The following is a 25946-nucleotide window of genomic DNA, read 5'->3' on the forward strand; positions in this document are numbered from 1 at the left end:
AATTTTGATATTTACAATAAAGGGTCTTTCAAAGAACGCGCGTAATTATTGTTTTAATTTATATTATAATATTATTTCAGGTTGTATTATTGTTATTCAAAATAAGTATCTTAACAGTTATATGTGAAAAATTCCGTAACTTAAATGCCCAACATGAGTTCGCCTAGAGGTAAAATCCACTCAATAGTCGACTCATGAATCCCTAATTGTTGAGAACGTTGAGTTATCGATGTTGAAGGTAGGTCAGCGATACTACTCAGTAATGATACAGCAGCAATATTCCCTTCAGAATGTACAGTTTTTGGTCTGCCACTCCTTTTTCTATCTTCCACAGAACCAATTTCTTAAAACTTTTTCTCGAACTTTGGAGTACCTTCTCGTCTGATTCAGACGATTATTTCTACCAAAAAAATTACGAATTTTACGATATGTTTTTCATTTTCATGATAAGTTTCCATACTTTTAACGAGTTGTTCTATCGTATAAAATTGCACATCTGTCTACTTGACAAATGTAAAAGATGATAGAAAGGAATTATTCACTACTGGCATCTAAACGTCACTTTTGAAATACCCTTTATTATGCAAGTAATGCACGAAGTTTTTTATCTAGAGAAAATGCACAAGCAAAAAAAAAAAAACAAAATGTTATTGTAAAAATTAACACAAGTTTTGAGCTACTTCGTACATGCCAAGTTCCAATATGTGCCAAAATCCAATATGCTATAAAATTGAAAAATTCTGAATAAAGATTTTTAAATATTGATTAAAATTTGTTAGATTTCGCAGAGGTTGGCCGGGACATTAAAAATCTGATGAACTTCATCAGCAGCATAAAGCGGTTAACACCACTGTAACTCAGTCATCGTTCGTATTTGTGACTCAACCCTCTCCTTCCCCCCACCCCCTCCTTTCCCTTCTTTCATTCTATCGGTTTCATTAATCTTACTTCCCTTGCAATGGTATCACAAAGGATGAATTCGATTTCTTCGTCTAAGTGTGTCCATTATCTGGGCAACCATTCTAGCTTAACCTAACTTAAACTAGTAAAATTTAACAATTTTACGTTTTATTATAGGCCCTTTTGCACGGAAAGCAATCTTCAAGAGTAATCTTATGAGTCACTTTAACTCTTTACTTGCCAACAAGAGCTTATTTATTTTACATGGAAAACTAGTATATATTTCATTTGCCTGCTCACACAAGGACCATTTGGTTACTAGTGCTACCAGTTGGAATCCAATGCCTTATGAGTGGAAATACATATTACTGAAGTGAAACTTCTTAGGCGTCGATGGACGAGCAAGAATGGAGAGTAAAATTCCAAGGCCATGCAACGTTTTGGGCATTTTCGTTCCGCGAGAGAGAAAAAGATGTAACGTAGAGGAAAAGGAGAGAGAGAGCTATTCCTTATATTATATATATCTTAGATACACTTTAGGCTATTTTCCTGAGTTTTTCCTTGTGGTTACTAATTTCTAGTGAGAAATAACACTGCCTACTTTTAAGCACTTGTTTGTTGGTACCAACTTGTAAAAAAAAATATATTTATGGTGCCTACTTTTGGGGTAATATTTCCTTGGTGCCTACTATTTGGCGCGTTTTTTGGTCCCAATTTTTGTGGCGTTTGTTTTGGTGCCTACTTTTTGGCGCTTGTTTCCGTTTCCTGGCTAGTGCTTGTGCTATCCATTCGGCGTCGGAATTTATTGGTATTGCCTTGCGGTAATTTGTGTTGTTGCTGCGGTCCTGGAACCCCTGCATTTGTGTAGGTGATAGGCTCGGAGTAGTGCGAGTTGTTGCCACGGTTTGTGTCCGCCGCTTACCTACAGCGGTCGACCCATTTCTCTGTTTTTTGTAAATTTCGTCTTTTTGTATTCTCTGCAAATGTTGTGAATTTATTTAGATATATATTCTTTCTCTCTCTCTCTCTTTCTCATTCTCTCTCGGGTCTCTCCCTGTTTCTTGGTTTGCCTTGCAAGTTTCACTTCTGTTGTGTGTACTACGCTACACGCACTTTTTTAACATAGCTAGATTTTTCGAGAATTCAGCAATTTTGTCAGCTTTAGTTCACATGCGTCATCTATAGTAGCTTCTCAATTTAAGAAGTCACCCAGCAGTGTAGACGGTTTACCTTGCTCAATGCTCACCAAACTTTTTGTAAAGGATTAATTAATTATTTTTTTTAGTAATTAATGGATTAGTAATTTTTGTTATCCAGATAAGTGAAAGTGCCACAATTTTATTTGCCAGATAATTTCAATTTTTTAAGGAGCCATTTTAATTTTTTTGTTTGTTGGTTATAATGGAAACATTTTTATAACTGAGCGATTTCTTGTTAAGTGATTCAAGTATTTTGGGCATTGTCGTCAATTGTGCAATTGTTATTTTGAGAATTTGCATTTTTTGCATTTCTTGTACGAGTTTGGAGAAAATGCGCAGCACCGTCAAGAAAAAACAATTATGTAAAATCAACCGTATTATTTAGCTACTTGAAACTTGCACGATTATTTGATGAGCTACAGAACTGCTTACCAAAACATTTTATAGAAATTCTAGTTAAAAAGAGTGGTATTGTGGAATTTTTATATAGGTTTTGAAACTTGGATCTATTTTGGGTTTGTTAAGGGGTTATACTTATACAGTTAGAAGGCCCAAAAAAGCGAATTTTCCAGAATTGCTTCTGAGAAAACTTTTAAATGTATTGATCTAAAATTTTGTACACATCTTATGTTATCTTTTAACTGTATTTTAGTAAAAATATTTATTTGAAATGGAGCTACAGCTGATCTCCGTGAGTTCCTCTCAAAAAACAAAAAACGTTTTGCGGTGACCACTGTATCTCTGAACTGGTCTAAAATTAAAAAAACCAAACAGATTTCCTCAAAGTAATGCTAAATCTAGTAATTAATCGAAGGAATAAGCAAAATTAATTTTTTTTGACAAAATGGTGGTTTCTAAAACAAAACGGGTTTTGACCAAAATTTTGGCCCTAAATTGTTTATAAAAAAATATGTATCGGTGAGAAAAAATATTCGATTAATTACTAAAAAATATATTTAAGAAGCTCATGCTAAAATTTTTTAGACTAACCTGTTAAGCCCTTTTTGAGTAATGTTGGTCACCGACTTTGAAAACACCATTTTGAGAAAACCGCGTTTAAAGTTACGCCTTGTACTTTCAAGCACTCTGAAACCCCTTTTCAAATTTGCGTGTAACTTCGAAAACATTCACCGGACCGATATTCAATTTTCCGTGTGTATTCTTAAATGTTCTATATATGCGTATTATATATATATATATATTATATATATATGTATAAGTGACGCGTACACCCTTTTTGGGTATTTGGCCGAGCTCCTCCTCCTATTTGTGGTGTGCGTCTTGATGTTGTTCCACAAATGGAGGGACTTACAGTTTCAAGTCGACTCCGAACGGCAGATATTTTATGAGGAGCTTTTTCATGGCAGAAATACACTCTGAGGTTTGCCATTGCCTGCCGAGGGGCGACCGCTATTAGAAAAATGTTTCTTTTCTTAATTTTGGTGTTTCACCGAGACTCGAACCAACGTTCTCTCTGTGAATTCCGAATGGTAATCACGCACCAACCCGTTCGGCTATGGCGGCCGCTTTGTGTATTAAGAAAATGAAATAAAAAAACGATTTTTTGAAAAATCTAACTGTATATAACCCCTTAAATAAAAAACGATTATTTTATAAAAAAAAAATATATATGTATTGTCAGAACTGGTCATTATGTTGAAGTGCTTTCAGATGTAAAAAGGCTATTCCCAAGGTAGTTGGCGGAGTTACTAATTTCTGAATTTGAGTCTCCGAACCAAAAATCACGAAGATCTAAAAATTTGGATACCTTCTAAGCAATCCTTGCACATACGTATTTTTTCGAAAAGGAACCCGCAACCAAACTAAACATGTTTCTGACCAGAGTGTAAAATAATGTTACAGACAGAGCTGTAGATAATGGGCTGACAGAGCCTTATCTATGTATGTCAGCTCAAGAGAAATTTTCAAACAACTTCCCCGCTGACAACAGCTAAAATTTTGTTCTGCCTTTCGTCCAGTTGTGCTATTGAGCTGCAGCCTGCAGTAAACTGCATTAAAAAAAGGTTAAGCATATTTGGATACGCTTTCGTCGACAATCGATTGGATAGGCGAGTTTATGAAAATTATGCAACACTAAAATAGGATTTTGAAGTGTGAAAAAGTGAAAAAAGATAAAAACCATACATAGAGTTGTACATACAAACTCACTTATGTAAGTAAGTGTGCCGAGCCAACATTGGTTTCAACCACGGCAATCGGCTTACCTTGCTCTCAAAGGTTTATGTTCAAGGCTAATAGGATTACATTACAACTACAATAGAAGTAGTGTACGCGTATGTTGTTTTCGTAATAAGATTATAGAGCCTCAATGAGCAAAAATAAAAACAAAAACAAAGTACAATAAATGAAAAATTGTAAAAAGAAATAAGTAATCAAGGCTTTGATTTAATGTCAACAACTGAAATTCAATCAAAGACTTAAGACACAAACTTTGAAGAGCTAAAAAAAAAACAACAGCAACAAGTAAACTAAACAGAAAGCAACCTGGGCTGGGTAACTTTTGATTTGATCTGTTATATAAACAGCTTTTTGTTATTATACTGATTCATTTTTTGATGCTTTTGCCCTAGCGAATCGCGTGCAAAACGTTTTTAAGAAATTTAATGCGCTTTTAAGAAAATAGATCAAAGTAGAACTACTCAATAGAATTTATATAGCGAGTTAAAGTAAATCCTAAGGCGGATGTTGTTTATCAGCATTTTATCTGCTCAGCTTTTCTTCTAGTTTTGTTTTCATATTATACAGGATTATTGGTCTTTTTTTTAGTTCGACAGCTAAAAGAACATTTTTAATATGCCGGAAATTTAGTTTATACAAGTATCATAGTTCGAAATTTTCAAAATGATTCCCATTTCACTCAAATGAAGTGCGCTGAATGGACTAGAGAACGTTTGGTTGAAAATTACCAATTTTATTGAAAAATAAGTTTTTCAGATAAAAGAAAAGGAAAGGAAGGATGAAGGAAGATCCACACCTCACAGAGTGCTTTGAGTCCATATAAAAAAATACAGTTATGAGCGAATTTTAATGATTTTTTATATGTGAGTAAATTTGGATGTCGCCGTAGACGAATGGGTTTGTTGTATGACTATCATTCGATAGTGCTCCGATTCGAAAGCCCCGGCATGAAACAGCACATAATAGAAAAGGTTTTACACCCTTACGCACTTTTTGGGTGTTTGGCCAAGGGATCTACAGTTATAAGCCGACTCTGAACGGCAGATATATTTTATGAGGAGCTTTGACATGGCAAAAATACGCTCGGAGATTTGTCATTGCCGGTCGATGGGCGACCGCTATTAGAAAAAACTTCTTCTTCACTTTGGTATTTCATGGACGGAAACTCGAACCTATGCATTTCTGAATGGTAGTCACGCACCAAATATTCGGTTACTACTCGATGATCGCAGAATTTTCTAATATTAAAGCGGCGAATTTCTTATTATTATTCTTGCCGTTGCAGATTGATTTTCTCTACCTTCATTTGATCTTGTGCTTGTCACACTAGCTGGCTATTATTCTTTACTATCGTTTGAACCAGCCTAACATTCATAGGAATGCATCACATCAAGAAGCTCTTGCTAGTAAGAGCCCAACAGTCAACCGAGCCATAAAGGCCAAACCCGGTTCTCCCACTCCCCTAAGCGGAGTAGGTGAGAAATTGTTTTATTTTTCTCGTAATTCTGGCAATATCCGAAGCACTTTCGAAAGTCCACATCCAGCTTTTTTATGCGATTTCCTACTGTGGATTGTCGTGCCTGACCTTGCGTGTTTACCTATAATCTAAGTGGGGTGTGTCCGTTCCGTTAAGTTATTTTCAGTGGAGCTCCAGTGCAAGTTTAGAGCAGCTCCACAACTTTCATGAGGGTTGCGGCTACAGCCTGGAATACACTGCAGTGATCGGGTTGATTGAGCAGATGCCAGCTCCTATTCTACCGTCAAGCCTATAGATAGCCAGGTAACTGGGTACACTGGGAGGGGTATAGTATATGTATCGGCCATATCGTCAGAAACGCCCCAGCTCTAAAAGTTTTCGATGCGGTACCTACTGTTGGTATCAGGGGAAGAGGAAGGGCTCCTATGCGTTAGGAAGATCAGTTGAAAAGGGGATCGGTTAGCACGAGAAAGAAATGGCTGGCGCTTTATTTTAAACTCGGCCGAAGACGAGAAGAAAACCATTGCGCCAATCAAAAAGAAGGAGATTTCTTCGTGTTTAGGAGCCGAGATACGAGTACAACGATTTGTGCTGCTCAGAAGAAACTTAAACATGTTTAGGATGTCCCAAGGTTCTTCAAATCCTGCTTTAGCAAGAACTGACAAATAATTTCTATCTAAAAAAGTCTACGCTTTGGAGCAGTGATTGATACTGCTGGCTTACTGAACGCTTTTTCTCTCACACATCCCGAATATTTGATGTCAGAGGGGCGAGGAGCGCAAACGAAAAGCGAGCTAGGAAAAAATATGTGAATACCTTTGCCAATCACTGGTCTAGGAGCAAGAGAATCAAAATGGCGTTTAGGGCTTGAATTGGTATGATTCTGAGCGCCTGGCGTAATCATGCCGAATTTTTGTACCCTAGAAGGCAGACTGAGGTTAGCCGCTTGAATCAAAGCGGTCTACCACACAAACACTTCACAATGACTGCTTTGAAATTTTTTTGTCATTTTTAATTTTCCTTCTCGGCGATATACAACACACTGACTTACCATAAATTCAAGTACGTGCAACGCGTTCAAAACCAATTTTACGAAATCTGCAAGAAAAAAAAAAATGAGAAAAAATAAATAAAATTTAAGCTAATGACAAGTGTTTCTTCAACAAATAAATAGTTCTGCTATAAAAATTAAGTTAATTCCAATTTTGTAATGACTATAACAAACCAAAGTGTTGATTTCGGTAATTGCAATGTGACACAAGCAGACACATATTTATATCATATTTTTTTATATGTATTTTCAAGTCTGTTGAAAGACAAAAGAAATCGGAAAAAAATGATTGTATAAATACGTCAACAGTGCTGCTGATTTGATGTGGAGCAATGCTCGTGTAAAATTGCAATTAATTTTAAAATTAATTGTGCGTACTGCAGACAAACAAACAAGTGGCAACAAAAGCACCATCAACACAAAGTCATGCACACATGCATACTTGTAACTATGTAGAAGAAGAAAATGGAATAAAAACACTAAAAGTTATCGGAAAACAAGCATGCAAAAAAAAAAATGGACTGAAAGAGGTGCTGGAGCGGTAGAAATACGTGGAAGACAGCAAAGGAGACCAGCGGTAGCAAAAGTGTTGGTGCAGCAATGCTGCTGTTGCGGTTAAAGCTACAAATAAACTAATTAGCAGATACATATGTATGTGCCAATTGGCGTGCGAAAGTGAAGAAATCGATGACTTGGCAGATGCAGCATACGTATATTTGTGTGGCTGAAGGTGTCCAATATACACACACACACACACACCAATTCCTCCATGCATTTGCAATGCTTCTTGCAACATACCCACCTACCTATATTCCTGCCTACTGACCGCCAACGCACATCACTGCCATCTGCTTCGTGCTTTCAACACTCACCCGCCGGCAATGGGATACGCTTCGTCTGCCAGCAGAGTGAACTTCAGTACATACTCGAGCAGTTGGAGTTGCTGCCTTTTTTGTGGTTGCCTTGTGTTGCAAAACAAATATCAGTTAAGTAGTTGATGCTTAATGAATGGTTGTTGTTGTTGCTCTGTAAGTTGCAATTTGCAGAAATTCTTGATTTATTGCACTTGTACGCGATTTATTAGAGCAGAAAGAAGTGGCTGGCTGCGTGAGGCATGCACCACAAGGCATTTGTACAATAAATATATTATATACATACACATACATATACACACTTTTGTGGTTGCATCGAAGCGTATTTTCAAGTAGGTGGACATGCTGTTTGATCGCTGCAATATTTATTTTCATCTTTGCCACTGAAGAAAAGCGTGCAAAGCATTAAAAGTTTAGCGCACGATAGCCATGAATTGGCAGTATGAATTGCATTTTTATTCATCTGAAAATATTTATGAAAAGAAGCTGACAATACCAATGTCAACTTGTTGTTATTAAATGCAGTGGATGAAGGTTAAAAAATATTTTATTTTTAAGTTCTAAGACGTAAACTTTGACGGCAAAAGATGCAACTAATCAAAAACAAAATTTTTAATTTGATTACGAGTTTGATTCTACTGCCCTACAAATTTTTGGGAACCGAAGCTGAAAGCACTCCATGAGTCCTCAGTAGCTGCCACTTTAAATATTGGTATTCAATAGTGCTATTTAAGAGAACCAAATTGACCCGTCATAAGGGAATTGTGTAATGTGGAATATTTTTATGAGTGTTGGGCTTATATAAAATGTAAATAATTAATTTACTTGGTTTTACTTAAATTGTTTTGAGCTAGATATGTTGTGAGTTATTATAATTTTTCTTTTAAAATTCTTGAACTTAGTTTAAAAAAAAATTAAAAAATTTAAATATTAAAAAAAATTCAATATATATTTCATTTTAAATTAAATTTTCAATTAAATTAAAAAAAAAAATTAAAATATAAAATTAAAAAAAAAAAATTTTAACATAAAATTTGTTTAACTTTTTTTTACTATCAAGAATTGTATTCCAAATTTTGGTTGGAAAAAGGAATTAAAAATTATTCCATTAAAAAAATATATATATCGAAAATATAAATTACTTGAGACTGGTAGCACATTTCATGCGTTCCAAGTTCAAAATTTGGAAACTCTAACCTACCGTAAAAAATTGAGGTGTGGTGGGCTATAACTTTGCTCTACCCAAATAGTCTGCTCATGACGGCCTTTATGCACTGCGACCAGATTGATCTATTATGCGCCCCTAATTACTTAATAATAATTATTTAGTACACCGAGGAATCGAACCAGCTCCTTAGGAAGGAGCAATTGTGGGTCTTTCTCCTCTAGTAGGTACGAGCCCAGGATTCTGTATCTCCTGTGGCCTAATGCCTCACAATTGGTGATTAAGTGTTCTATAGACTCCTTTTCATCACAGCAGAACCTGCACAATCTTGTACTAGATAATCCTATTGTGTTAGAGTGTTTATTACAGGCAAAGTGACGTGCAAGTGCTCCACAGAGTAATTGCAGGCCCTTTTTGTCTCGGGTTAGAGCAGCTTTTGCTCTGTTGGCATTGAAGTTCAAAAACTTTTGAGAGTGATTAAGGCCGCTTGTGCCGTTCCAGTGTTCCCTGATTTTAGTTTGAATCCATTTTTTTTATTTCTTGTTTTATATTATTTTTGTTAAAGCCGAAAAATGGGGTTGGTCCTCTGTTTTGGCATAAAAGTCTGCCTTCTCATTTCCTTCATGTCTCTCATATCCTGGTATCCAAATCAGTGAGACCTGATTATGAGTGGCTAGTTTGTTGAGTGCATTGTTACACTCTATTAGGACTTTTGACTTGAATGTTAAGATATTCAAGGCTTTGCGAACCGATTGGCTGTCCGAAAGTATTTTAATTTTTACTTTCTCCAACCCTCTTTTGGATATGATTTCCACTGTTTCCATTATGGCGAAGAGCTTCGCATGGAAAATGGGAGTGGTATCTGTACTTAGTGTTAGGGATTTGTGTGCTCTAGGCCCCACTATTCCTGCTCCTACTCCTTGCAGCGTTTTAGAACCATCTGTGTATTATTATTGTGAGCCATCATTTATCAATGTTGCGTTAGTGTTCTACTCTTCCCTAGACGGAAAGATAACCTTGTATCTCTTTATAAAATTGAGTACGGATTCCGTGTGGTCATTCGCCTATCTTATACATACTGCTTGTTGAACCCTGTTCAAGATATTGAGGTGTCCATTAAGATCCCCTGGTGTAAGTTTTTCTTTCATATGGAAGAAGTTATGAAGTTTAAATTAGCTAATGGGTTATATTTGCTTTTCATTGAGTGCCTTCCAAACACAGGAGTAGAAGCAACTCACGACCATTTCAATGTTCTCTCGCAGATCTTATCTGAGACCGCCTAATACAAGAAAAGGTCCCAGCTACCCAAAGGAACGCAGAGTCTTCTAGCAGGAGTCTTTCTAGCAGGAAGAAACTTTACGGATCACTTGCTTACCCAGCTCTGCAGAAACTTCTCAGTTTCCTGTAAGGTTTTTGTAAGCTTTATAGCGAAGTCAGGCGTTCCCGAAATTTCGGGTTCAGTATTAGAGAGTCTAGAACTAAGCATGGTTATCAGAATAAATGCTTATCGCTTGGAACTGTATTTCTTTCGTGAACATTGACTACGTATTTGAACCAGAAGGCTTATATTATTGTGAAGCTCTTCATAGAAAACTTCTGCCTTAACTCGCGCCACTTTGAGACATCTGTGCATAGGTTAACCGTGCCTTGAAATATTTGACTTTAGCGGATTATCTGCTCTCAGAAGCAGAAGTAGGCCTATTTCTGGAAGGAATGTCTTAATACTTGTTATGTCTTAATATTATTGTAATGTCTTAATATAAGGTTGTCAAAAAGTCTTGCGGTATTTCCCCAAGCTTGTCTTTGCAAACGCGTAGTTCTAGTTGTATTCGTCGCATCGGTTCACGCTAGAGCTTTTTGGAAAGCTCTTTTCACGTGCTAACACGTGTTTGATTAATTGTTGTTTGCTTTTAGTCGTTCGTGAGTTATAGCGTCGCAAACATGGAGCAAAATAAAGAGAAAATACGGCATATTTTACAGTACTACTACGATAAAGGCAAAAATGCATCTCATGCTGCCAATAAAATTTGTGCAGTTTATGGACCCGATACAGTTTCCATTTCCACCGCACAACGATGGCTTCAACGTTTTCGTTCTGGTGCAGAGGTGATCGAAGATGCGTCACGGTCCGGAAGGCCTGTCGTCAAAAATTGCGATAAAATCGCTGAATTGATCGAAAGAGACCGTCATAGTAGCAGCCGTAGCATCGGCCAAGAGCTGGGCATGAGTCATCAAACCGTTATAAACCATTTGAAGAAGCTTGGATTCAAAAAGAAGCTCGATGTATGGGTGCCACACGACTTGACGCAAAAAAACATTTTTGCCCGTATGGATGCATGCGAATCGCTTCTGAATCGCAACAAAATCGACCCGTTTTTGAAGCGGATGGTGACTGGCGATGAAAAGTGGGTCACTTACGACAACGTGAAGCGCAAACGGTCGTGGTCGAAAAGCGGTGAAGCTGCCCAGACGGTGGCGAATCCTGGATTGACGGCCAGGAAGGTTCTTCTGTGTGTTTGGTGGGATTGGCAGGGAATCATCCACTATGAGCTGCTCCCCTATGGCCAAACGCTCAATTCGGACCTGTACTGCCAACAACTGGACCGCTTGAATGCAGCACTCATGCAGAAGAGGCCATCTTTGATCAACAGGGGCCGAATTGTCTTCCATCAGGACAGCACCGGGCCACACACATCTTTGGTGACGTGCCAGAAGATCCGGGAGGTTCTTTTGCATCCACCGTATAGTCCGGATCTCGCACCAAGTGATTACCACCTATTTCTGTCCATGGCGAACGAGCTTAGTAGTCGGAAGTTGTCCACAAGAGAGTCCTGTGAAAATTGGCTCTCCGAGTTTTTTGACAATAGGGAAGCGAGCTTCTATAAGAGGGGCATTATGAAGTTGGCATCTCGTTGGGAACTCGTCATCGAACAAAACGGCGCGTATTTGACTTAAATCGCATTATTATAACCAATTTTATGAACAATTGAAAATTCAATAAAAATACCGCAAGATTTTATTGACAACCTTATATTATGTAAGAAAAGTAAGGTATAGTTTATTTTATGGTTATTTAGAACATGGCTACCCAGGACCTCTAAACCTTCATTAGGTGCTCTAGATATGGTAACAGATAATATTTATCAATGGTTATGATACCCAATATCTTCTATTTTAGTATCTACTTTAGCAATAAAAGACAAAATTAAGTGCTCAGATTATACAAAAACATAACTGATTCGATAATAAGCAAATGGCCCAATACCTTCGGCCAGTTAATGTTAACTTGGTTGGTCAACTGTTATCATACTAACCAGAGCTAGCCCTATGAAATTCAACTGGAGTCGTAGGCTCTCGTTCCTACTCGTAATGCATTATTTTCTGTTAGTTGTAAATTGCTGAACCTGGAGCCCCCAATGTCCCAATTAGACCACTTCATCATAGAAAAGATTTTAGTGTTAAATAGTTTCCCTTTTTACCCAAATGAAGTCGTGAAATTACGTTACATTTTTTAATTTTGTACAACTGCAGAAGCAAAATTTAGTGAAGGGGCCAATGAAAATAAATCGACTTGCAATCCATTTTCTACAACCAATAAATTCATTTCAAACACCACTTTTTCAATTCTGTACTTAAACTTTGTCTCAAAATTGCTCCAAGAGATTGCAAATGTGTGATTTGCTAAGCGATTGGGTTTGTCGCATTCAAAGAGATGTCTATGTTTGTGACTTTGGTTCATGATAAATGCGCAACATGTTTTGAAAATATAAATAAATACATCGAATTAAAACTTACGCGTCTGCAATTGATCTCGAAATTTTGCCACATTTTTGTTTTTATTTTCGATTTCGCTTTTTAGTGCAAATGTGACCGAAAACACGTAAATTTATCGTAAATTCGCAGATAAATGTACAAAACTTGCTTTAAGGCTCGAAAATGGCAAAAAATGAGGCGAGTACATTTAAATTGGATTGTAAAAGTGTGTGTGAGATGTAAAGTTTAAGATTTATGCAATGCGCATACATGCGTACATATGTGTGATTGAGTAAGTTGCAATTGCTTAAACATTTGACTATTGCTTTACAAAGTTTGCAAGATGTGTGTTTGCAAAAAGTGAATGCGCTTAACCCTTTCTCTGCCAAATATTTAACTTAGTGAGTTTAAAGTCTAAAAACTTGTAGACAAGCGAATATGAAACCACCGAAAAAAGGAAAAAATGCTATATTGCTAAAGCAGAAGTTTTTGTTTATACATATATATATTTTCACCCTTTGAATGATAGCAAAAATGCTTTGATTTTCACATTGTGTTCTTTTTCAATATGAAGCTATTCATTGATCAGGCGGAATTTCGAGAAATTGTCCTTCACTTTTTGCTCTCCTTGATTGCTCAAATTATGTTTTGACAGACATCCGCCTTGCCGGATAATACCAAATAATAAAAAAAAAAATAAAAAAAACACTTCAAAATGCCTTGGATTAAGACTAAATTTAACTTTATCTAATGAAAAAAAATTTTATAAAAAAATAAACTCTGTTAAGTTTAATTAATGACAAGCATTTTCACTAAAAGAAAATTAATTGAAGGCGCTGATTTTTGTTGACAACTGTAGTTCTTGTTTTTCAATAAATGTCAATAAAAAGCAACTATTATTAAGTCGTACAACCTTTTTCTACCAAACACTAACTGTAATTTAGAGCTCTGTTCCTTTTGATCCTACAGAATGGGACTTCACTTAAACATCTGATTTTTATTTATGTTTCTTTTTATTGCGTTTCTTACTCAATATATTTATGCTAAAAAGAACGGTAAGTTATTTTCCATGGATAAATTACACTTTTGATCGTAAGTTATGGCTCTGTCTATACTTAAAAGCATTCTGTAAATATTTTTACATTTGGCTATCGCTGTTAACACAACATTTTCTGTTAGTTCGGCAATGTTGACACAACACCGTTCTGTAAGAGAGTTTACGCGCTTTGATGCAATGGAATGGAAATTGTGTTCTTTAAGGCTCTATAAAAAGGAGCTAATAGAGTGAAATTTATCAAACAAATTAAACATTCTTCACCTCTTGAACAAACCACAAAATTGTTTCTCTATCGACCACTTTCTTGCATCCACTGGTACTGTGAGAAATTTGCTAAACGAATTTCTTGAATAAGAAGAACTTCACTTGCTTGGATTTCTTGAAATACCTCCTTCCTTCATTGGAAATTAGGTTCAATGTATAATCAGTTTGAGTATACCAAATTTGTGACAGAGTTTAGTCACCCACTTCTGGTAGGCGCATTCTTTCTCAGCTTATACAGGGTTACCGTGTGTGGTCAAATGAAACGTCTCGTATACAACGAGATGATTTGGATCGGTAATATGGATGATCTAAAACAGAAGACACTTGGTGGGGCTAACGAAATTAAGCAGCATCTACGAGCAAGCGTCTTGAAAACTAATTTAAAGAAAGGAATGTGAATTTGTATCAGGAACTGGGATGGTTATTTTGATATTAAATTATTCTGCATAAAAAAAATTATGTTATTCAATGTTTTGTTTTGGTCACGTATTTTTACAATTTGTTCCTCCTTATGAAATTCAACACTCCACAAGTTGAGTGAGTCATTTTCTATTATTTACAACTAAAAATACATACTAGTTTTTAAAATCATTTTCAGATTAGTTTCTGTCCATATTTTTTAATGAAGGGAAATAGTAAATACTCCAACGTAGAATCTCTTTTGCCCCAACTTAGAATCTCTTTTGTGCTACTTTGGACTAAGTAGGCAAATTAGTAGTAAAGTCCTCTCTCGACGAACAAAGCTAACACTCTACAAGGCTCTCATCATGACCATCCTAACGTATGGCGCAGAAACGTGGACGATGACAACATCTGATGAAGCGATGCTTGGAGTGTTTGAGAGAAAGATTCTGCACAAGATTTTTGGACCTTTGCACGTTGGCAACGGCGAATATCGCAGGTGATAGAACGATGAGCTGTATGAGCTTTACGATAAAATAGACACATTGCAGCGAATAAAGATCCATCGGCTACGCTGGTTGGGTCATATCGTCCGAATGGATACAAACGCTCCGGCTCTGAAAGTATTCGATGCGGTACCATCTGGTGGTAGCAGGAAAAGAGGAATATTCCAATTGTACTGATTGACATACATTTTAATTAAAAACAGGAAAATAGCGGACTCTTACCTTAGAATTAAAAAAAAATATGGACATACAAGAACATTTTTTTTTAATAATCCTTAAAATCGTAACTGTAAAGTTTCGGAAATCATATCCTTTAACCAAATTAATTAGAGAATACCTAAATAATAACGTCCGTAAGTATCTGGGGTGACTTTCCTGGTAGCCCAGTAATTGTTACCGCCGTAGATGAGGTGGTTTGTGACAACCATTTGTTGGGTACTGGGTTCAAAGCGCACTGAGGATATTTAGTATCATATAATTCAGAATATTTTTTCTAAAAGCTGGCCGACCCTCCGAGTAAATTTGCGCTACGAAAAAACTGTGCAATCGCAAAGTACGCTCACACAGCTGTTAAGACCGATCGACTAGACTTGATGAAAAAAAATCTGGTGAATAGGGTAAGCGCTCCAAAAACTCGAGCTTTAATTCATGGATTTTAGCCATTGTCAAAATCACGACATTCACGAGTTTCACGTGAATTTCACGAATTTTCACCTTCAGATGGTCTAAAGGATTACAATAATATTCAAAATTTCTTGTTGTTCATCTTTCATCAGTTTCAAGTAATCCAGAAACAAAATTTCTTTCGCTTCCAAAAACTGAAGTTAACACCTTCTTGGAAGATTTTTTTACACGAACTCGTTTCGGAGCAGAAGAGAAAGGCTCACACCATTCTTTAGCGTCTTGTTTTGATTTAGGATCATGGTGATAGACCCAAGTCTTATACATAGTGATGAATTAACGCATATAATATACTTTATCCTTTCAAAAGCGCCCTAAATGTTGTTGTTTCATTGTTAGCAAATGCGGCACCCAATTTGAACATAGTTTTCTGAAACCCAATACATCAATGAGATACCTAGAGGTTCTAATAAATGTATTTCAGTCACTCGACTATTTTTCAAAACGATATCCTGTATTTTGTCTATTTTCTGGTGTTGTCGCTGTGTTTGGACGTAGTTTAAATTCGTTTAAATTCAGCAATCCATCTTTTTACTGTACTAAAATATGGCGCAGAGCTCTTATATACTTTTAACATGCATGCAACATAAATTTTCTTTGCTTTTAAACCTTCCGAAAATCAAAATTCAATCACTGCATGATACTTGATTTTTACCATTGTAGGAAATACTATGACATGCCGATACTAAATGGCTTGCAAACAGACTGAACCCAACAATTATTGAACAACCTAATATATATTTGGCAAATCCGCGAATGGGTTAAAATCGCACATTATGGCCAGTCAATTTAAGGCTCCTAAAATTTGAATATTTCCTAATGGACAATTAATCACTTTTGATACCCTCTGCAAAGACAAGACTTAATAGATAAAATCAAAACACTGCAGCATATAAATGTGGGCAAATCAATTAAAGGAAATTCCAATTCAGTTCCGTTGCATTTAAAAAAATTACTACGTTAGATTTGCATAAACGTCCGCATTTATCACGATTGACAGCCAGCTCACAAATGCACTCGAATTTTATCACCCGCTGCGTAGCGTTGTCTGTTTGTGTGATTTGTGATCTGGTAAATATTCGTAAGTTGTTTTTCAATTGATTGTTGGATTACAAGAATATTTCATCAAAGATCAAATCACGATTTCTGTCATTCAGCCATTATTTTGCATACATGTGAATTAACGTATGTGTACGCTTTGATTTCATAACGAGCCAAAAGGAATAGTTACCGCGCTGTATTTTTTAAAAGCGTCTACACTTGTGTTCACTATAGTTGTAGAGCAAAATTTTGGTCATTAAGAAAACTAAATTTTTTTTTATTTTGTTTTTATTATTTATCAAAAATATAGTTCATACTGCAACAGAATTCATGTCATTAAAATTTTACAACTTTGTACAAAATTGAAGAAAATTCCACAAATTTGTATCAGAATTTTAAAATTTTTAATCAGAATTTTTATATAGCCGATTTTTTTAGCCAATGTAGCAAATAGCTAGTTAGGTCGGTGAAAGGGGTGAAGCCCTCCGCACTGGTATTCCCCAAGTAGGTCTAAAGCGCCGTTTTGATACCGATATGAGACCTTTAGTAGGCAGATATCTACAGCCAGTCAGAGCTGTTGATGTAACGGAGAAGATAGATGATATTTAAGTTGACACACTGCTCCAAGTTGTCGAAGAATGGAGCACCCAGTGACCTTAATCGTCTAGCAGCCTGGCCCGGACATTTACAGATAAAGTGCTCAACAGTCTCCTTCTATGAAAGGCCCCCTCAGCTTCTGCAATAGCAATTAAATGGTAAACCTAGCTTTTCCACGTGTATGCCGATTGTGCGATGAGCGGCAATCATAGCTACAAGTTTGGAAGTTGAATGGTGAGGAGTGCCGAGAACTGATTTTGACTGGTCTGAGAAAATAATTTTTCATCAATCAAGTGTAGTCCAATTTTGGTGTTGTGTGGTCCAATCGAGACACTTTTGGCAATTAAAATGGGAGTAAAAAAATATTGTCACCATAACATCAGCAGTGTACAACATACACACATATATCGCATCTGACCGTCAGCTAATGAATTTATGTGCAATGGATTTGAGAAAAACCTCAATAAAAATAAACGAAATTATCACAAAAATCGTGAAAAGAAATTTAAAAAATACTGAAGAAATAATAGAAGAGACAAATCTGAAAAATTATGCGACCACAACCGCATAATGCAGTTAACATTACCTCGCATACACACACATACGCGTGCATACCTAAAATCGATACTGAACATCAAAATATTATTGAATGAATTGCAATTTGTGGACAGTTTTTTGTTACACTATTTATTGGTTTGGGGTTTTCATATACCACCCGAAGGCTTTTTGAATTAATTTTGCTTCAATTTACTTACTAATGACACTGCCTTGTACGCCTTACGAAATATACATTACAATGGATGAATACGACTAATAATATGTATGTGTGAATATATGTCTGTGTATGTATGTATGCATATTTATTATTTCAGCTGTTAATTACTTCGTGGTTACGACACGCTAGCGCGTACTTGTACGCCTAAAAATGCAATAGGCAAGTGGCAATGGTGGTGATTATTTGGTTGGTATCGATACTTTGCAGGTTATTTTTTTAATTTATGTAAGTTTTAGATTCGCTGGTGTGCATTGGAGATATTTGGCTGAGTTTGGTGTTGCGTATGAGTAACAATGAGGAGATTGTCATATATATTTTTGCTGTAGAAATATTTGCATATTTTATTAAGTCCGTTAGTCGTAAGCCCTTTTATTATTTGAGGGGATTTTTTGCAAAAATATTTTTAATCTTATAATATAGTAAGTTTTATAATTTCGGTGAAAAAATTGCAAATTTTTTTAGTTAGGTATCCTGTATGCTTATAGCAAAAGTAAATTAGATATTGATTTTTTTTTTACCAATATTTTTAAAAACTAGTTTAATTAAAAAAATTTGTTTTTGGTTTTTTAAAATCGGTCCGGCTCATGTTTAAAATATAATAAACTATATAAACCTGGTGGAAAAACTGCAAGTTCCGTTTTGGGTGAGGAATACTTAGTCCTGCCATAAGTTCTGTTACAAGTTAAGTCCGTTATAGATATGAAATTATAATACTTTTTTATTAAAGTCAGTTTTATTGAATCATGTAAATATTATGTAAAAAGACTTTAAATTTTCATTCGAATTTGCTTTTACACAAGCCTTCAAACGATTAGGCGCTTCAGCTATTGCAGCACGTACACAAAGATTTGTTCAGACTCTGTTGATTTTTATTAGGTCTCCGACAGGTCATGTTTTCGAATTCTGACCACAAGTTTTAGTCCAATGAATTCAGATTTGACTTCCAGGGGGCCAAAGAGGGAAGTTTGAGGTTTAGCCACTGCTGGGTGGTTTTTGCCTTTTGGGCTGCAGCGGAATCTTGCTGGAAGATCCAACGTTCTCCATTGAAAATAGTACAGCTCAACTGCTTCACCACGCTTTCTGCGACATCTTCCTGGTATAGTACACTTTTGGCAAGGAAATGAAGAGATGTAACACCTTTATAAGACACTCCCCACTTGGATGGGGCTCACGCTTTACCATTGGAACAACATTTTTTGCGTCTTTAGAAGATTTAGCATAGATTTTGCCGTTTTGTTTATTAAAAACTTTTTTAACAGTGAAAATTTTCTTGTCTGTGAAAATAATATTTTCATGACCGTTGACCGCTGCATGTGTCGAGTCTAATTTTTTTCAAGCGCGTTATCAAAACATGACCAGTTATGCGACGGAAGGCTTTCATATGGAGACCAACTCTAATTAGTCTTGATATGGATCTGGTTGACACATTCATTTCCCTGGTCATGATTTTCTATTTTCTAAGGGGATTTCTGCGAATTCTTTCTCGAACGGTTTTTATGGCTGCACGGTTCGGTTCGCGCGAGGACGACCACTTTTTTTCTGTCTATCACTTCAGACGTTTTGGAAAATGCAATGCGATTTTCCTTAGCTCCTCATTTCATTGTTAACAAGCGAAATTTACCAAGAAACTGAGTATAATTTATGAGTTCCAACAAAAGCAAAAATATCGGAACTTTTCCGGCGAATTTGTTCTCGCCGAATGCATTGTGAAATTTGCTACAGAATTTATGGTAAGATTAAGTGTAGTCAAAATAAATAAGATGTCTTATCTCAAGGCTCTCTGCAATAAATATCATGAGAACTATTGGAGCAGCACTGACACCTGTTAAACAACCAGGCGGTTCCTGAAAGTCCCTCTCAAAGGGTTAGCAAAATGAATTGTTAGACAGCGGAGGAGTGAGTTACGAGTTGTGCTGAGTTTTTTTCTTTGTTATCAGGACAGGCTAGCAAATACAGCAGGCAGACACAATAAAATCCATTTGTCTGCACTCGGATTCCCTTTTTAATTTTCTTTATATTTACTCGACCTCCGAAGAAATCTGAGAAGACCTTGTGGTGCCAAGGAGCCAAGGTGGTCGCCACATCAGTGCCAAAGACCTCAAGTCTGATTCGAGCGAAGGCACAATAGAGTCACTATTACAAATCGCAAGACATGTTTCAAAAATTGTATAGCAATAAAAATTCCTTTCTCTTCTGTCATTGACAGCTGTATACAATTTTTCGAATAATTTTCTCTCGCTGCTGAAATTTATTTTCAATGAGCGATTTATTGGCTGTCATTTTCTTAACAATTTTGGTTTTGTTTAAATGACTTAAGCTATATTTGAGTGGGCAAGACTTAGGCCTTAGTCGGAAAAATGGCCTGCCACAGGCACATAAATAAAGAAATATATACACACACATATACACAGAAATATATCGAAAGGAAAGCTGCACACACTAAACATGTTTACCGGAAATTTCACAAGAAATTGCAAAGCAGGCACATTTGAGGGCGCTTTTGCAACCCATTGCCACTAAAGGAATTTTGCAATGTACGTGGGGTATTACGGGAGGGTATTGGGTCGCGCCGTTCCAGCATAGAATAATAAACAAGAATAAGTCGGTTGATTTTTAGAATGCCTTCTGACAATGCATAGAAGTGGAAAGCGAAAAGCTTTTTGAGTATAAACATTAAGTAGCAGAAAAACTGTGATGAAAAGTCTGGCCTGAATCTGTCAATGTTGTGTGGGCCACTTTATTATACCATTATTATTTATTGTAGGCCGCAAGTCAGTGGCATTGAACAATTGCTTGCTGGTTCATGTGCGAGAAAATGAAAGAAAAAAATTAGAGATAAATTACGTCTTGGGTGAAGTGAATGCACACGAGTAAACAAATGTAATGGCAAGAAATTTTCCGACGTCGTTACATAGTAAATACGTATTAAAAATAAAAATAGTTTTTTCACACAAAAAATACTCTAAAAAATAAAAAAAAATTAGTTAATTTTTCTTCATCGGTCAAAACTAAACAGATCAAAGTCAAGACTTTTTCTCATGGCTTTTTGGTGAAATTACCATTCGAGGCTCTAAAAGCTCTGATTTCATTTGATAGCACAATTCATTTGTTCTCCTGTAGCCTTTTGCACCGAATGTTGAATCTACTTTTGCAAGTCAAAGATCACTTGGAGATCTCTCTTCAATTTGGCTCGGAAATCAACTTAAGTTCTATTGTCTATTGTGCGCCGTGACTGGACAGTCTCAGAAATATTAACTCGCCCATTTTCTACTGTTTTTGGGCTGGTAGTTATGTCACTGAGAGGTTAGTGCCTTTTAAGTACCTGAAAATATCAGTTCTTGATATCTTTCACATCTTCTGTTTCGGCCTTATAATACAGTATAAAATTAGTATGGTTCCCTGCTGTGGTGGCTGAGATTAGATATACGACTGGAATGGTAGGAAAGCTCTGGTGGCTGATATGACTGCAATGGGAGTAATATTTTAGCCAGTTTTGATATTTGGCCGCGGGTTTTTTTTTGTTTTTTTTTTTTTTTTGAATACTCATTATTATTTCTAACTGTAGCTCATTGCCTAACAAATACCAAATATATCCAAGTTTCAAATTCAATATCAAACTAAAAAAAAAATTAGAAAATATCAGCAACATTTCGCGGTTTTAGAATTTCTAGAAAACAGTTAGGAATGCAATTTTATAGCTTATTATATTCAAGTATGATAAAGTGCCTGATTGTGATATGCAAGTGATTGAAAATCTGCAACGATTTTTCACAACTTTTCTTTCACTGAAATACTGCATATTTTCTCTATATACTGAATGCAGTGAATATACCGAGCCCATCAAAAGCGTTTACAATAAAAAAACAAAATGTTATACAAACACTTACTACAAAAAAAAATTTATAATATCATATACAATAAAAAAATTCAAATCTTAGAAAAGTTTATTTTATCACACAAAAAAAAAAAAATTATAAAAAAATATATAAAAATGTTTAAAAGAACCGCATTTACTTGACTTTGAAAAACTCCATACCAAAATTTTTGTCATTGAATAAATTCCAAATTTTTTGTAGCGGCAGGCTAATCACCTACCTTCTCAGAAATCAAAGTAGATTAAGGAAACAAACGCTAGACTGAGTCTTGTCGAGGCCGTATGCTCCCAAGTGGAGTGAATAAGGGGGAAAAAATTCGAAATCATTAATTTTTTAGAACATTTGTCAGTTTACTTTTTTATATTTAAGCCTGCAAATAAAACAATTTTCAGATAAATTGAGGACCATGTCCAAAATACTCTAATCACTTGGCATGGAATCACTCTAATTTCTCAGAAATTCTTATACCAATTGAAACTTAATGTATGCATTGTTTATAGAAAATTTTATATATCTTTCATTTACTTTTATCTAAGCACTTTTATTTTCTGTTTTTCAACTTTAGACTTATTTTAAGCCATAAAATATTATCAAAATATTTTCTCCGATGCCTATTTAATATATTTCTATTGAATACACTAGCTTTCTGATTCTCTGCCTGGTTGTGAAGCAAATGTCTCGAAAATTTAACTATAAAAAAATGTACTAAATTTTCAGAACCACCGCTCGTTTCTACTTATACTTATACATAGGATTTGGAAAGTGGTATCCGGTGAGAAAAAAATTCAAAATTCGTAAACCAGTGTAATCTATGCAAAATATCAGGACTTGCAGATTTTTTTTTATTTTTTAACTTTTAGACTTTTTAACCCATAACATTTTATGAAATACGTTTCTTCAATTCGTATTTATTATATTTCTACGGAATTCCTCACCTTTTTAAAGAAATAAAAAAAACCAAAAAAAAAACAAATTTGCTGAACGTTTTTCACTAATATACGAAAACTTTTCGTGAAATTGTTTCATTGCCCATATCTGAAACACTCAATTTTAAGTAAGCTTTTCTATAGTGCGCAACAACAGCTGTCCAAATAGCAAACTAAAGTTTGCATTCAAAATTCGAATAGCTAAACAAATAAAATAATTTTGCATGTCTGCACTTAAAAATTCATGCAGTCGAAAATTATTCAAATACTTAACATTTTTATACTTTTATTAGCGCATTCACGTTGTAAGCTGTGCCGCTCAAACGAAAGACTTCAGACACGAACTTTCCTTTCGTTTATATGAGCTCACCTGTGTGTTTCGCTGTTTCGCTAAAGCGTCATTACTTGCACAATTTGCACAACTGAAAACAGAATGTTAATGTACGATTAGCGATATGCCGACATGGCGCGGCGTTAATGACGAATGATGACAGTGAAGTGCCAGCCAACCATCTAGTCAGCCAAGCGTCAAGTGCGACACGGGGCGTTGAAAGCGAAAGTGAAATGGCGCAATTTGCTTTTGATTAGCATTCGCATTTTGTTTTTTTTTTGTGCTTCTTCGATTGCTCTCCATGTGCATAGGTATTGGCGTAAATTAGGCAAGAATAAGTGTCACGAGCGTATGGGCTTAAATTAAAAAAAAAAAAATGCACAAGCACATGCACATCTACATATACAGGCATGCATATGCCTAAGTACATTCACATAAATTATGCCACATGAACGCCTTAATGACACCTGTTGCTTTGTTTACATTGGCTTTGTGTGCATGCATGTGTGCGCGCTTTAGATTACTTTGCTGTGGCTTATGATTATTGCATATTTTCACGTTGATTTATAAAATTTGCTTTTTTTTAACGGTTTCCGTTTAGTACACCTTATAAACAATTTTGTTGCTTAATGACAGATTGCTTCTGTTTTTAGCTATTCCATAACTTTCTCGCTGCTTTGCCTGAATTTTGTAATTTTTATTTTGCAAGTAGAAAAAAACTGTACATTACTTATATATATGGAAGTAACTTTTACGGAGACACAAAAATATATCATTTTCATATTACACAATACTCTTGTGTGTTAATTGTTTTTGACGTTAATTTCGATTTTTGTTATTGTTTTGAGTTTTCACTTCGCTATAAATCATTAGCGCTACATGCCAATGCTTGTTAACGGTGCTTAAGTCACTTGCTTTACACTGAAATGTTGTTTTTTCTTGTGTTTTTTTAATTGTAATTATCGTTTTTTGCTGAGTCCACAACGTGTGAATGATTTTCAGAAACTGTTTGTAAATATTTTGAAGCTTCCGGCTTTGCAACTTTACATAATTGGTTATATGTAATTGCAAAAGAAATAATTAGTGTTTTTAACTGCTAAATGAAACCTAGTTAGCTAATCAAATATTTGAGGCTGTGAAAAAATATATGGAAAAATCGATAGTAACCTGTCTTGAATTTTTTACCTAATTTGCCAAAACAATTATTTTTTATATATAATAAAACATGCAAGGGGAGGTACAAAAGCTTGCTAAATGAAGAGAGAAAAGATTGCAAAATCTTTACATGTATATACATACATATGTATTGTACATATTAGTGGATAAATATGTGCTTTTGTGTGTAGGCTCCCTACTGCTGATGGAATTTTCAGCAATACTTTAGAAAAGTGTGAGAAGTGCTACCCTAAATCGTGGGGCCGATCGAATAAAAAATAAAATTGCCGCCTACATAAAAAAATTAAGATCAATTGTGAAAAATGAAAAGTGAAAAATTACGATATGGGTGGCAAAGTTAAGGTATTTAAAAAACCTCAAACTATAAATAGTTTTTAAGTGGGTTGCCGCCTTTCTAATAATGTATTTAATAACTATGTAAAAAATAAAATAAAATATTACAAAGTTTAAATAGAATGCATGGGGCTTGGCCGAAAATAATTTTTGAACAGGGTTGCCATCACATAAAAATTACAATGAATTAAATATTTTAATAAAGCAACATATTACAACAGGCAACATATTACGGCTACAGACGAAGGACATTTTAATTTCGACATATTTGTAGACAGGGTTGCCACTTAACCTAAAAATGTATGTACAAGTTATTATACATATATGCAAAAAATCAATTTAAATAGTCGTTTACAATATCGGTGATGGAGTTTTGATGAAATTTTCAGCAAGAGTAGAGTATTGTGAAAAAGTATGACAAGTTTTCCTGTAAGGATAAGGACCAATCGGATCGAAAATAAAAGGGTTGCTGCCTATATACAAAACTCAAATTAATAACTTATGTAAATTGAATAAAAAACTGGTTATGAAACCTTAATTACCTAAAACTACATTCTTCTTTAAATATTTTTGTATAGAGTTGCCGCTCATCTAAAAGTCACACAAACTATAAGCCCAAAATAAACAAGACTGGCGTCATTAAAATGTTTTTGATGGCGCCATCTTTTTAATGAGTTAGTGCGTTGGAAGTTACATCTCTAGCTGACTTCCAGTGAAAGCTTGGTGACATTTGGTTCAGTGGAAGCGAAGTTATTGCATCTAAAGTATCAGTATGTTTGTGTCAACGGTACTCAAATTAGTTTCGAACAAAGAGCTAATATCAAATTTTGTTTTAAAATCAGTAAAACGTTTACCGAAACATTTGAATTGGTAAAAAAAATTTATGACGGTGATTGCCTCTCTCGTACCAGAGTTAATGAGTGGTTTACATATTTCAGAGATGGTTGGGAGAACATAAATGACAATGAACATATGGGCCGCCCAAAATCAGTAACCACCGAAGACTCCATCGAAATTGCTCGTAAATTTATCAAAAATGAACGAAATCATTATTGAAATTCATGGAATCGAAGTTGAATATCTCCAAAATTTCGATTTATCGCATTTTAGCTGATCATTTCGGCTTACGAAAGGTCTGTGCACGTTTTATTCCGCATAAGTTAACTGAGGTCTAAAATTGCTCAGAATTCAACATTCGAAAGATCTAATTAAAGAGGTGAGAAAAGACGAGAACTTCCTTTACAAGATTGTAGTTGGTGATGAAACGTGTTGTTTCCAACATGAATCTGAAAGTAAGCATCAAAGTGCCGAATGGAAGTCCCCAGACGAGCCACTACCCAAAAACTTGCGTTTGGAGGAGTCAAAA

The 25946-nt window shown here is 35.4% G+C and overlaps 1 protein-coding gene across 1 annotated transcript in view; it reads right to left on the reverse strand.

Annotated features, from left to right (window-relative positions):
• The window catches only part of LOC129245795 (mucin-2), a 74135-nt gene that overhangs the window by 16329 nt on the left and 31860 nt on the right, over positions 1-25946 (reverse strand). Inside the window, exon 3 of the mRNA XM_054884187.1 lies at positions 6827-6873. The gene's annotated coding sequence lies outside the window, so the exon portion shown is untranslated. The remainder of the gene's footprint in view (positions 1-6826; positions 6874-25946) is intronic.

Source organism: Anastrepha obliqua, chromosome 4 (genome assembly GCF_027943255.1).
Source record: "Anastrepha obliqua isolate idAnaObli1 chromosome 4, idAnaObli1_1.0, whole genome shotgun sequence".
NCBI lineage: Eukaryota > Metazoa > Arthropoda > Insecta > Diptera > Tephritidae > Anastrepha > Anastrepha obliqua.